This window comes from Nyctereutes procyonoides, unplaced genomic scaffold (assembly GCF_905146905.1).
Source record: "Nyctereutes procyonoides isolate TBG_1078 unplaced genomic scaffold, NYPRO_anot_genome, whole genome shotgun sequence".
Classification (NCBI taxonomy): domain Eukaryota; kingdom Metazoa; phylum Chordata; class Mammalia; order Carnivora; family Canidae; genus Nyctereutes; species Nyctereutes procyonoides.
Window position 1 is genome coordinate 79,340,127 of NW_026575140.1, and position 14,391 is coordinate 79,354,517.

Genomic DNA, 14,391 nt, shown 5'->3' on the forward strand with positions numbered 1-14,391 from the left:
TGTGGTAGATTCCATCAGAGGTTCATTGAGCCACAGTCTTCTTGACTCCAAGGAGGACAATGGTATGGGCAGGGAACTGCAGAAAATAGACCAGGTCAACCTCGCATTCTTCCTCTAACACAAGTCAACACATCTGGACCAGGTGAGGGACGGCAGGAGCTAATGCTCATCAAGCTAGCTAGATTAAAACTACTGTACTCTCCATGATGCTTAGTTGTGACTCAGCCATTGCCCTTTTCCCCTTGAGCTCATGGGCAGAATCTCTGGATAAATTATAAATTTTTTAAAGAAAAAAAGCAGGTTTCAAGTCCTGTTCTTTTACAGAAGAAATGAGGATAGTAACTCTACCTCCCTTATAGGATTATTGTGAAGATCACATGATGAAATATTTAAATCACTTATCAGAGTGCCTGGAACATATTAAACAATTAAGCAATATCAGCTATATTTTTCTGCTAGAGAATCTTAAAGATTTTTAAGAACATCTACTAATCTTTACTCACTTTCAAACGAGAAATTTGAGACCTAGAGAAAGGGAGTTGTGAGTCCAAATACTTATCATATAAAATATTAACTAAACTATATATCTATTGAATTTATTATATGAACACCTATTCTATTATATAAAATATAATTTAAAATTTATTATTCAAGGGAAGATTATAGATTTTCAATAAAAATGATTACATTGAAGTTGACACAATTCCTAAAACTTGTCCTTATTTTAGCTTTTACCTGGGAAGAACAGATCACTAAGGGAAAGATTTAAGCTCTGTAATTAACAAAAGAAAAGGCAGAAGGGTGAGGAGTAACATGGAAAAAAGGAAAAAGATTAAAACCTAGAAGATTTAGTGTGTCTTATATTTGTGTAGAATGTCTTGATTTATAATGTACAAGATTAATGGACATGAGAATTATTTTAGACACATTGATAGGCAGGGAAATTGAGAACCAGAGAGATCGAGACATCCTAACACCAAACAAGTAGCGGTATAGGCATGATTAGAGGAATGCTTACTCTCATGACCTGTTAAATGGTTTCCAGTCATTTTTGGAGTCTAATGATTTCAAGTCAATTCAAGCTCAATAAGTAAAATATAAAATAATTTATCTTAGTCCTATAGAAGCATACAAATCCAGAAAAACAGAAACACACAAACACATACCTTTATATGTATATGCATTTAAACATACATACATTCATAACTTGAGTGACAAATTATCAAGGGCTACAGGTGGAGGTCATGGGAGTTCTCTTGCCCTTTTTTTTTTTTTTCAATTCTTGTTCGGATTCCTCAAGTTTACCTGTAGAAAGCTCTGGAAATGGTGACGCCAAAACTAGAAACCAGTGTCTCTCTCTCTCTCTCTCTTTTTTTTAAAGATTTTTAATTATTTTATTTTATTTTATTGTGATTTAACTTTTTTTATAAATTTATTTTCTATTGGTGTTCAATTTGCCAACATACAGAATAACACCCAGTGCCCATCCCATCAAGTGCCCCCCCTCAGTGCCCGTCACCCAGTCATCCCCACCCCCCGCCCACCTCCCTTTCCACCACCCCTAGTCCGTTTCCCAGAGTTAGGAGTCTTTCATGTTCTGTCTCCTTTTCTGATATTTCCCACTCATTTTTTCTCCTTTCCCATTTATTCCCTTTCACTATTTTTTATATTCCCCAAATGAATGAGACCATATAATGTTTGTCCTTCTCCGATTGACTTATTTCACTCAGCATAATACGCTCCAGATCCATCCACGTTGAAGCACATGGTGGGTATTTGTCGTTTCTAATGGCTGAGGAATATTCCATTGTATACATAGACCACATCTTCTTTATCCATTCATCTTTTGATGGACACCGAGGCTCCTTCCACAGTTTGGCTTTTGTGGTGGACATTGCTGCTATAAACATCGGGGTGCAGGTGTCCCGGCGGTTCATTGCATCTGTATCTTTGGGGTAAATCCCCAACAGTGCAATTGCTGGGTCGCAGGGCAGATCTATCTTTAAACTCTTTGAGGAACCTCCACACAATTTCCCAGAGTGGCTGCGCCAGTTCACTTTCCCACCAACAGTGCAGGAGGGTTCCCCTTTCTCCACATCCTCTCCAACATTCGTGGTAGAAACCAGTTTCTGTTCCTTGTAGGACCACCTGTTTAAGATCTTTTTCTCCTCATATGTTGGTGATTCTCCCCATGTCTCCCTTTCCTATAATTGGTAGATCATTCTCTGGCCATTGGCATAAGATTAGTCAATGTAGAAGATAATGATGATGCTTCAAAAGGGTCATATGAACCAGGATAATGTAAGAGGTAGAACCTGAATGATACATAAAATGGATACAAGTTGGTCTGTTGGGGAAGAATATCAGACTTGATCCAGTAATTTAAATTTAATTTAAATTAAAAAAGATGCCCATCACTGGCATCTCTGGCCCTTATTACAAGTGATGATAATAAACCCAAATAGTTGCACAGTCATTTGTGGTTTGCAAAGTTATTATATACAAACTATTTTATTTTATTCTCAAAATAAACCTGTGAGGTTGGTGAAGTATAAAGTAGATATTGTTATTTGCTTTTAAAACCAGGTGCCAAAGAAAAATATTCACAAATAATTGGGGAAGGTAAATAGATCACTCTCTAAAGCTAATATTTCATAATCAAAATGTGTATCAGAAAAATGAACTTTAAGAAACAATGTATTTTGGTCCATCTGGACTTGAGTATAATCTGAATAACTGTGTTTATCCAAAATACAATGTGTTAATTAGTATCTTACTTCATGTGGGCTGCTATACCAACAACAACAACAAAAAGCCATGGACAAGGTGACTTAAACAATAAGCACTTTCTCCACAGTTCTGAAGGATGGATGAGTGCCAGCAGATTCAGCATCTGGTGAGAGCCTGCCTCCTGATTCATAGGTGGCTATAGTCTCACTGTGTCCTCACATGGTGAAAAGGACAAGGGAGTTCTCTGAGGTCTCTTTTATAACAGCACTAATTGTATTCATGAGGGCTCTAGCATCAAGATCTAATACCATCACATTAGGAATTAGGATTTCAACATATGAATTTTGGAGACACACAAACATTCAGCCCCCAGCACCCGGGCAGTGTGTAGAAGTTGGGTAGGACCTCAGAACCATTAAAAAATATATATTTAAGACAAATACAGCTAAGATAAACCTGAGAGGTAAAAAATCTAAACAAATTAATTGATATATTCCAAATATTCTGGTCTCAGAGCCAAGCCAACCCTCTTGTAGAAAGGGATAAAAGAAGTGGTAGCCAGCTGATTCTAGGTGTTACCAGCCCATTGGAATACAGAGAGATGAATGCAACACCTATTTAAAATATCTAGTTTGGTGATTTACTAACTCTGGCCTAGGGAATAGCATAAAAGTACAATAAAATTTCTACCAGTCAATGGAAAAAATGAGATTTTAACATTAGCATTTCCTTTCTTTGGAAGGAATACATTTTTTTCCTTCTGAAATTATATGTCTCTCCTCCCTTTTTAAAAGATGGTAGTTCTAGTGCTATATTTTTAATGCCTTTACTTGCCAAAATAAGGAGGTAACTCCATATGTAGCCCTAATTGAATTTTTTTTGTATTTGCTGACAAATAAAATCCAAAACTGGAGTAAAGCCGATTCTGTTCAACAATTTGATCCAATCCATCAATTTTCCTTCTAATTTGGCTTCTTACTAAGATCTTGCTGAGAGATACTGCAGGCTTTAGATTTTGCTAGGTAGTGTGACATTTAGGATTCACATTTTAAATTGAACTTTGGGCATTCAGACTTCCCATGTGTAGCAGTATTTTCCTTAACAATTGTAAGTATCCTGGATTCATGATAAATTAATAAATTAGGATTCTGCTTTTATGCCTCAGCTTTATGTGCTGGTTAATGTGAAATGCCCCCTGTGAGAGATAATCCCCCCTCCAAGTGTAGAGAAAATTAAGTTTTCAAGACTACCGAACCGAAGGTCAGATGTCTAGACTGTGAGAAATTCACTGAGGTCATAAATATCAGTCTCTGTCGTCTCTTGGAACAGCTGCTTGGCTTTTTCCCGGTGATGCATCAATATCGATTGCTGAGTTCCAGACTCTTAGCCTTTTTATACTGACGAGGAAAAAATCACACAAAGGCATTACAACCAAGGCATGGAAATGAAATAATCTGGTTGGGTCTGGTTCCCAAATCTAAGTCTTCTGATTCTTGGTCCTCATCATATGCTATTAGCTGGTGTTTCAACTGTTCCTTTGAAGCAACTCTAAAGGGTGGGAAGAGAAGATTCTATAGGATGAAATGAAGTTGGGAGGGAACTGGGGATGGTGGGGGAGGACAGTTAACTTCTAAATAAATTTTCTAGGCTTCCATTTTATGTTAAGTGTCATTTAAAAATCTGATAAATGAATATTTTATATTCTATTCCAAAATGAGTTCTATTTTTTTCATCTTCAAAATTTCAATTCATTCAGACTTCATAAAGGTAAATCCTATAAATCCTTCTACATCAAGAACCCCAAGCCCACCTTGGATTAATCCTTGTCCACATAACATAGTTTGAAAAGCAGGGCTTTACCTTGTGTTGTTTCCTTTTGATGTGGTCATTTTAAAAGAAATTTGTTTTTTTCCGTTTTCCTTTTCTGTCTTTCTCTGTCTCTTTCTACATGCATACTCCAACCTATTCCCTTATCTTCCTCACCTAGTCTTCAGGGCTTCCAGTCTGGTGTTAAATGGTTGAAGGTTTTGCCCTGCAACTCAGTGCCCCTGATCTATCCTTTTCTCATCCACTGGTCCCAAGAAAGCTTCTCTGGCCTATATCATGAAATCAGTTCTGAACATTAAAAAAAAAAAGTATGTACAGGGTTGCCCAGGTAGCTCTGTCAGTTGAGTGACAGACTCTTGATTTTGGCTCAGGTCATGATCTCAGGGTCCTGAGATCAAGCCCCAAGTCAGGGCCCATGCTCAGTGTGGAGTGTGCTTGAGATTCTCTCTCTCCCTCTCTCTCTTTGCGCTCCCCTCCTTGCATATGCCGTCTCTCTCAAATAAATAAATATATCTTTAAAAGGTATGTACACACATATTTGCAAAATAAAGAACTTTAAGTACAATATTGAAACTAATTATGGCTGATGTGATATTAGAAAGAAATATTTTTTTCTTTGCATTTGTCTATATTTCCCTATTGCATGCATTGGTTTCATAACAAAAAACAGAGAGTAAGAGTTGCTATTTAAACACAAGATCAATTTTGGAGAAGAGAGAAACCATTATAATTCCATTCTTGGAAAAATAGAAAAAGAGAAGAAAAAACTCTCCCCCCCACCACAATAAAACTCTTTCATGTTTCCATACTTAAGTGTACAGTTTAGTGGTATTACATAGATTCACACTGGGAAACCATCACCTCCATCTATCTCACAAGTCTTTATCATATAAAACTGAAATTCCATGTCTATTAAACAGTAACGCCCCCATCTTTCCTCCCCGCCCAGACCCTGGCAACTACTATTATATTTTCTGTCTTTATGACTTTGACTATTCTAAGTACCCCATTTAAGTGGAATCATGCAGTCTTTGTCTTTTTGTGACTGACTTATTTCATTTAGCATCATGACCCATGTTGCAGCATCTAGTAGAACCTACTTCCTTTTTAAGGCTGTACAATCCTATGCACGTACCACATTTTGGTTCTCCATTCATTGGTCTATGGACATGGATTTCTTCCACATTTTAATTACTGTGAATAATGCTGCTATAAACATGGATGTACAAGGATCTCTTTGAGACTCTGCTTTCAATTATTTTGGGTATATACCCAGAAGGGCAATTGCTGGGTTCATATGGTAGTTCTAGTTTTAATCTTTTGAGAAACCTCTGTATTGTTTTCCAGAATACCTGTACCACTTTACAAACCTACCAACAGTGCACAAGGGTTCCAATTTCTCCACATACCCTCTTAATGTGAATTTTTTTCATAATTGACAAACTGTGAAATCCTATTTTTCCCTTAATAGAATATTATAATATTTTCTAGACTGATAAAATTTTCAAATTTATTATTTAATAATACTTTTTTGCTTTTGTGATGTTTATACAGATTTCCATTGAATAAATGTATCTGAATATATCCTCATTTACTCTATGAGTGACTTGCCTACTAAACGACTTAGCATGACATGATATTGTGATTTATAAGAAATATAAATATATTTTGGTTTTTCTCATATGTATTTGGTCTTTGTCTCCAATTCCTGTCTTACTGGTCCCCAAACCCTTGGAATTTCCTGGGAGATGAGAGCAATGGGACCATTTTTTCTTATAATATTTGGTTTCTTGTCCACAGTTCCTGAGGTCACTTCAGAGCAGAAAGATGAACCGGGCATCTTGTTATTCATAACAAGCCCCTTTCCACTACACCTGGGTTTATGTTAATGAGATGACTTTTGGAAAGTGCCTAAGGATGGGGACTGGTTACCAGGGGAACAGACAATGAATAAAAGGTTGCAACTTAGGGGGATCAGTGGTTTAGCGCCACCTTCAGCCCAGGGCCTGATCCTGGAGACCTGGGATAGAGTCTCACGTCAGGCTCTCTGCATGGAGCCTGCTTCTCCCTCTGCCTGTGTCTCTGCCTCTCTCTCTCTTTCTCTGTGTCTCTTATGAATAAATAAAATCTTAAAAAAAAAAGGTCAAAACTTTGAGTCTCACCCTCTGATTTCTACAGAGGGAAGAGGGCTTGGAGGTGGAAACAAACCTGGCCAATGATTTAATCAATCATGACTATGTAATAAGCTGACACAAAAACTCAAAAGGATCAGTTTGGAGAGCTTCCAGGTTACTGAATGCATGCAGATTCAAGGAGAGTGGCCTGCCTAGAGAGCGTGTGGAAACTCTGCTCTTTCCCTACACCTTACTCTATGCATCTCTTCTATCTGGATGTTCCTGAATTATATCCTTTTATAACAAACTGGTCATCTAGTAGGTAAAATATTTCCCTGACTTCTGTGAGTTGCTCTAATAAAACAATTGAACCCAAAGAAGAGGTCATGGGAACCTCTCACCTGTAGCCAGTAGGTCAGAAGGCCAAGTGACAACCTGGACTTGCAACTGGCATCTGAAGTGTGTATATGTGGGGGGGCTTAAATTGTGGGGTCTGAGGTTATCTCCAGGTAGATAGTGTCAGAACTGAGTTGGATTGTAGGACACCCAGCTGATCTCAGAGAATGGCTTGGATGTGTGAGCACATCCCTCTCCCTTTTTCGAAACTGAGTCCACAACAACTGTAATAAGACAAACAGCAGGCATTTAATGCTCTTCATGCAAACACCTTAGATCCATTTCTACTTGCTGTACCAATGCCTGCCTCCAGCCTTTTGATCTTTTTTCTGTTTATCAATATTTCAGTTCCCTTAGAATTAATTTTTTTGTTTGTTCGCTCTGTCTGACTTTTAGACTCACTCCAAGGACTTGACTCATACTTGTCTTATGGGAGATTATTGCTTTTTCCTCTCTTGAGCAAAATGCTTAATGCAGGAGTACATCATGTTCTCTACCAGGCTCAGAGCTGCATATGAACAGGAAAAATTTAGCTATTTTTCTAAAATCAGTCTATCCCCATGGTCTGGTGCAGGGACAGTTAGTAGGTAGTCAAGATATTTTGTTGATTTTGATTAATCAAGTGAATGTTTTTGTTTGTTTCATTTCTTTCTTTTTACAAAATCCATTTTGTAAAAAAGATGTCTGTTGTTATAGCAACATGTGCAAATTATCATGGCAACATGCTCCGGCATCAATTTCAATTGCCTGTAAAATAGAAATGCTTGTCTGATTTAAAACAAGCAAGAGAGTTGGACTTCTACTCTTAGGTTCTATGTTCTCATGCCTCTTACCTCACCTCTGGCAACAACTCAACTATCAATATTTTTTTAAAGATTTTATTTATTTATTCATGAGAGACATGGAGAGAGAGAGGCAGAGACATAGGCAGAGGGAGAAGCAGGCTCCATGCAGGAAGCCTGACATGGGATTCAATCCCGGGACTCCAGGATCATGCCCTGAGCCAAAGGCAGATGCTCAACCGTTGAGCCACCCATGTGTCCCTCAATTTTTGAAACAAAATGTATTAATATGAAAGACTTGTCAAATATTTTTGAGCAGCTAAAGAAATCTGTTGACTTTCAGATCCCTCAATTTGTGAATGAGAAGTCAAGGTGACATTTTTGGTAAACCCTCTCTTGACGGACATAAAATTAGAGGTGTATTTACAAATGAAATCCAGAAACCCTGCTTGGGTAGATCGAGTGTTCCTAATGATCCTCAGGAGTGTGTTTAACATTCCTGTCCAGGAAGAACTGACTAATGCTGGCTCTGAATGTTCATCAGGGGAGAAACCTGTCAGCTGATATGACAGGTAGAATAATGCTCCCTAAAGATGCCCATGTCCCAATCCCCAGAGTCTGTGAATATGTTAGGTTACTGGTAAAGGGGAATCAAGGATGTAGATGGAGTTAGTTGCTGATAAGCTGACTTTTAGAAGAGGAGAATCTCCTACATGATGGTAGTAGGCCCAGTGTGATTACAGATGTTCTCACAAGTGGAAGAGGGAGGCAGAAGAGGAAAACAGAGAAATGGCAGCAAAGGAAGAGCCCAGCCCTATCAATACCTTGATTTTAGCACAGTGAGACTCATTTTGGACCTCTAGCCTCCAAAGTTATAAGGCAATAAATTGGCATGGTTTTAAACCATTACATTTGTAGTAATTTCTATTTTAAAATAAATAAATAAATTTATTTATTTATTTATTTATTTATTTATTTATTTATTTATTTATGAGAGAGCATCCACACACGCATAAGCAATTGGGGGGGTGGGAAGGAAAGGGACTAGCAGAACCCATGCTGAGGGTGGAGCCCCACCTGGGACTTGATGTGAGGTTCAATTCCATGACCCTGAGATCATGACCTGAGCCGAAATCAAGAATTGGCCAACTAACTGACTGAGCTACTCAGGCACTCATATTTGTGGCAATTTCTTACAGCAGCAATAGGAAACCCATGCAGAGGTATGTCTCTGAGGTTCACCACTGATTCAGAAGCTTCACTGGGACTCTGCTCTCCTGAGCAAAGTTGTGAGACCTAGGCTTTGAGGAATATGTGGACTGATAAGATCCTGTAAATACATAAGCCTTGCAGAGAATATTGGTACATAGGACTAGAAGCACACAGGGGGATGGAAACCCTAGATGCTCAATGGGACAAGTCCTAGAAAGACACCAGGATAAACACTTAGCTCTCACCTGCCCCAGAATTGCAATTGTACATTGATCTTGAGCAGACGTTCCTCAGCCTCACAAGACTCTTGTACTTTCAGTGCCAGAGGTCTGGCTCTGAGAGAATATGAAGAAGTCTTAACAAAGAATTATCACACCCTCCACATGGTTCAGAAGATCCCAAGCATCATTTGTTAAAACCAGAGGTCGTTATTTACTGATTGAAAATCAGCACACCAATCACTTAAAAAGGATTCATAACAATTTAAAAAAAAACCCAAACATTTGTTAGAACTTAATATTTAAAGAAATGCTTGTCTTGAAACAATGAAAAGGAAAGGCTTATTCCGAAATGTGGAAAATGGACTTTTTGAGGAAAACATCTAAACTCAATATGTATCCAAATGAGCATCAGATGAAGAGTTAAACAATAAAGAGAAAACAAGGGAAACAAAATTCAATACTCTAATGAAGAAAATTCTTCTGTATATCTTCACTCATCTGCTAAAGAAAAGAACACTTTCAAAAAAACCCACTGTAAAAAGTAACCAGTTACCATGTAATGCCAAATTTACCCAAAGTATCACCATTCCCAATACATAAATATCCTACACATTTCACTGAAAAATCTCTCACTGGATATTTGTACCACCTATAAGATTAACATAGTTTACAATTCTTTAAATACATAACACAACATTCCATCTACCTTGCCATTATTTGGGAAAATATAGAGTAATTTTGTTTGGTGGGAAGTTTGAATACTTCAAACTCAGGTCCATATTTCTTTTAATGAAAATATTCAGAATGAGGTCCAAGAACTCTATCAACAAATTTTAATTTCTATCTTTTTACCATTATTTGTGGCCACTAATGAATATAGCAGAAGGCAGCTACATTCCCCACTCATCCCATTCTGAGAGCTTTCCTGATTGAGAGCTTTGTCCTACTTATGGAGTAGGTACAGTTAATAATTAATTACATAAGATGGTAATAAAAATTATATTACTTTGTTTCCATTTTTGGAGAACAAAATTCAGGTAATTTAAATATGTGGAAAAGCTGAAATGCTTTTATGTCTCAAATTTCTCTTATTCTTTAAATTCAGGATGGGGAAAATGATTCCAAACAAGACACGAGTCAAAAAAATTTCCATTGTATTTAGGCCCACTAATAACTGTAGGAGCAAAACTTAACTTCAGGGTAGCACCAAGAACAGAGACACAAATGAGGCTGGTACCTCTTGGAGACAGACAGGTACATAGAAATTTCCTTCTTTAAATCACAAGTTCTCCATTAAACCTCTCTGATTTTGTTGCAAATGTCACTATCAGTTCCAAGTGCACTGATGAATGCATGTGCTGTGACCCTACGCACTGGACGCAGTATTTACTATGGAGATGACCCTGAGAATGATTCTCCTGTTAGAGAAAATTGGGGTGGCTTTTAAGTAGCGTAGCAAATACTCAACTCTTGAAAGTACTTAGGTGAAAAATCAAAAACCATGTTTCTTTATGACATGACGATAATGACAGAAAATTGAAAAGGAGGAATTAGATTTCACTTCCCAAAGACGCAGTGCTGTGGTTGACCTCACGCCCATCCTAGGATATGCATTCTCATGTCATAGGTTATTAAAATATATAGCTTTAAGACACAGTGGATGTCATATTATTTACCATTCCTTTTGAAAGATGAAATCTCTAAAAGCTTCTGAAAGCCATTATTTTTTGGATAGTTGAATAAAATAAGATATATATTATTTATTTATTTATATTAAGGATGTATCTTTTTTAAAGATAAAGAGGAACATATATCTATAGTTTTCAGGCATACGTATGTATATGTGTGTGTATATATATGAATCTGTATATATAGAATGACTATTATAAAGATGCGACTTATTTCTCTATATATACAGAGATAGAGATTCTCAGGGGAGGAAATCTTTACAAATACCTAATTCACGAGGTGAGTTTGAAAGTTTTATGTTTCGATTCTTAGCAATGTCAGGAACTGAAGAACTTGGAATTTTCCTTTGACCAATATGTAATAGGTCATGTAATAGTTCATATAATAATCCATAGTAATAGGATTTAATCCCCTCCTTCTATTAAGTCTCTAGTTACTGTAGTGGAAGCAAAGGGTTGGACGCATTAGGCTGTGTGCCTCCAGGCTGTATTTAGGTAGTCTAAAAATCAAAGGAATGTAAAATGCAACAAGTTGTAGCTCCAAGGTCACAGTAATCCCACTTGTGACCTACTTCATCAAAATGAAAATACATCATTGGGTGCACCCTCCATGTGTAACTCCGAAAGGTGGAAGAATGGGCAACTCACTTTTGTACTCTCCTTGCATTTTGGGCTTGTGATAAAAAAAGAATGAAGAAGCATAAAGAGTCTCTTCTAGTTCTTTAAATCATCCCTGGATCTTTTGACCTGTTCAGCGGATTTCTCCCTGCTTGAAGATGGCAGCTGTGGTCACTTTCTCCTCTTCGACATATATTAGCTTTACAGATAACAGGGATTTTGGCAGTATCTTGGATCTGTGGTGCAGTCTACTAAGTCCATAACTCTAGACATAAATTACTCCAGTCTGGACACCACCAAAACATTTGAATTTGGCAAAGTGTGCTCTGTCGCCCTCTGCTGGATGTAGAAACATCTCCCAATCAACCCTGAGTTGAAGGTTCTTGACCAGCACTCATCAGGATATTTGACATTGGAGGGGCAAGAAAACTAGAGGAAACGTGTTTTATGAATTACTTGATAGTTTGGAGGAGATGACAATCTCTGCGTCAATATTTATGTACAAAGATGTTCCAGCATCACGTTATTTAAAAGATCTTTTTCAAAAATTGCAATCAAAATATTGAACAATGGTGTTAAAAATAATTATATCCAATTAATTGGATTATGAGCATTTCTGACATGAATTATTTTAATTACAATAAATATGTGTGATTATTGTTATAATCTGAAAAATGCTTTCCTTACATAAGACTGCCAAATAAAATAAAATAAAATATTTTAAAAATTGGTTTTATCTGTTATCTTGTCAAAAATCCAGAAATAGAAAAAAATTAAAACCATCAAATCAATAAATAGCATTTAGTGAAAGTTTACTGTGCATGTAAGAACTGCCCACAAACTAGGAGCTTCAAATTCAAAGATTGATATGAAGATTAGGGGCATGAAGTCATAGGATGACTTACCAACTGAAAAATAAATAAGCTGTTTAATCTTGACAATGATTGGTAATTACAAAGGGGGTTTCCAGATGGTGGGAGATTGAGGAACAATGATTATTTCATACCATTTTTAGAAAGGGAAGTTTAGGGGTTTTTTTTATGATTATCAGAACATTTATAAGAAATAATCTAAGTTCCTGAAATAAGCTAGATTTAGTTTTGCTTTCACTGCTTAAATAGTTTTGTCTGCTCAGGGAATTTTCAAGTCTAGTCTTCATTTTGTATTTAATGTTAACAATGTAAAAGTATTCCTGTGTTTTAAAATTTTTTTGTGTCTGTCCATTTATAAACTTTAAATTAAAATAAACTTTTTAATATGAACATAATGGTTTTTATAATCTGGCTGTACCTAAATGTCCAGCCTCATTGTCCCTTTATTTCTCCTTCAGTCCAAATTGCCGAACTATTTGTCATTTCTTTGAAATGAATTCTATCAAAATGTGGTGCCTTCGCATATGCTGTTACCTCTCTGTGAAATGCAATTCACTCCTTTTTCATTTGTCAAAATTTCTCTGTAAAAAATCTGACCTGATTCCCACAAATTACATGTTCTCTTTTTGCTCTAATTTTAGATGCTGAATGCCATAATATTACGTGTCACATTTTATTGTATTCTTTAAGCTCCTTGGAAGTCTGGACTGTGTTTCCGATTTCTATATATGTCAGGTTTTGTAGACAGAGTTATACTTGGCTTATAAAATAGATTGGTATGTGTTTTACATTATTTCTTCTTAAAACTTTTAGGAAACTATCTAAACCTCAAGCTTCCTTTACAGCAGTTTTTTTGTTTGTTTGTTTGTTTGTTATTACAAATTCAATGCATTTGATGGTTAGAGAAATAATGTGATTTTCTATTTTATTCTATGTCAGTTTTTGAAAGTTATGCTTTTTAGGGAATGTGTAAATTTTGTCTAAATTGTTAAATTTATTGGAAAAGTCAAATTACAGTTAGAAAGCTAAACATACCAGGTGTCCCTGGGTGGCTCAGTGAGTTAAGCATCCAACTCTTAGTTATGGCAGTGATCTCAGGGCTGTGAGATAGAGCCATGCGGCAGGCTCCATTCTGGGTGTGGAGACTGCTTAAGATTCTTCCTCTGATCCTCTCCCCCTCTCAAAAAAACAAAAACAAAAACAAACAAACAAACAAAAAAAACCAAAAAAGAGCAAATATTTCTGCTCATCAGAATCACTTAAAAGAGTCTGATTCTGATTAAGATGAAGTAATCATACTCCATCTAATCTCTCAAACTGAATGCATGAAGTTGCTGCCTGAAGATTCTGAAAAGTAAATGGTAGCAGGAAGATGGGGGACAGAAACTGAGACTAATACAGCAATGAATTTCCTGTCCCCCTCACTCCCAGTGTCCTCTACCCTGGGTTTAAGGCAAATTGAAACCCGAATCACATCATTTTACAGACAGAAAGAACTGGAGAAGTACTTTCTGATTTGAAGAGTGGGAAGGGAAATTCCAAGGGTCAGGGAGAGGATGGTAAGTCCCTGGATTTTTCTGCTATGTGTGTGTGTTTTCTTTTCAAAAGATTTTATTTATCTATTCATGGGAGACACAGAGCGAGAGAGAGGCAGAGACACAGGCAGAGGGAAAAACAGGCTCCATGCAGGGAGCCTGACATGGGACTCGATCCTGGAACTCCAGGATCAGGCCCTGGGCCGAAGGGGGCACTAAACCGCTGAGCCACCTGGGCTGCCCTGTTTTCTATTCTCTCCTACTCCTCTGTTCCCAGGAGATACTGAGGCAGAGGTAATGGTAGCAGTGACAGGGCAGTGGCAGCCCAGCAAGAAGACAGAACTCTGGTTTCAAGAATGTGGGAAGAATCTCTGGTTCATTTTCTCTCTTTCTGCC